This window comes from Penaeus monodon, chromosome 22 (genome assembly GCF_015228065.2).
Source record: "Penaeus monodon isolate SGIC_2016 chromosome 22, NSTDA_Pmon_1, whole genome shotgun sequence".
In the NCBI taxonomy this organism is placed as follows: Eukaryota; Metazoa; Arthropoda; class Malacostraca; order Decapoda; family Penaeidae; genus Penaeus; species Penaeus monodon.
Window position 1 is genome coordinate 28,182,192 of NC_051407.1, and position 339 is coordinate 28,182,530.

At 36.3% G+C, this 339-nt stretch overlaps 1 protein-coding gene across 3 annotated transcripts in view; it reads right to left on the minus strand.

The window, feature by feature from the left end:
• Window positions 1-339, minus strand: part of LOC119587079 (UMP-CMP kinase-like) — a 7,554-nt gene that overhangs the window by 3,126 nt on the left and 4,089 nt on the right. The gene's annotated exons all lie outside the window — the stretch shown is intronic.

Consider the following 339-nt stretch of genomic DNA (forward strand, 5'->3'; position numbering starts at 1 on the left):
CATGTAATCCCTTACTAAGAGGTGTCAATTCTAATATAAAGTAAACAGTATGTAATATCAGAGAGCACACCTTTAAAATCATGCACTAAATAAGCTATTTTTGGTGATCTGACCTGCTAGTCAGAGACTACCATCTCCCACCAAAATCTTAATAATCACTATATTATATTAGATGTGCAACAGTTCACTCTACAAGAAATCCTGGCTGAGCACATAAAAGAGCCTAAGAGCTAAAGTAAAAAGACTGAACAACCTTTCTTGTGCTGTCTGTACTAGAATGAGCCTATGACAAACAAAACAATGCTGGTTAATACAAACTGGCAGCAGTAAAGCCACTAC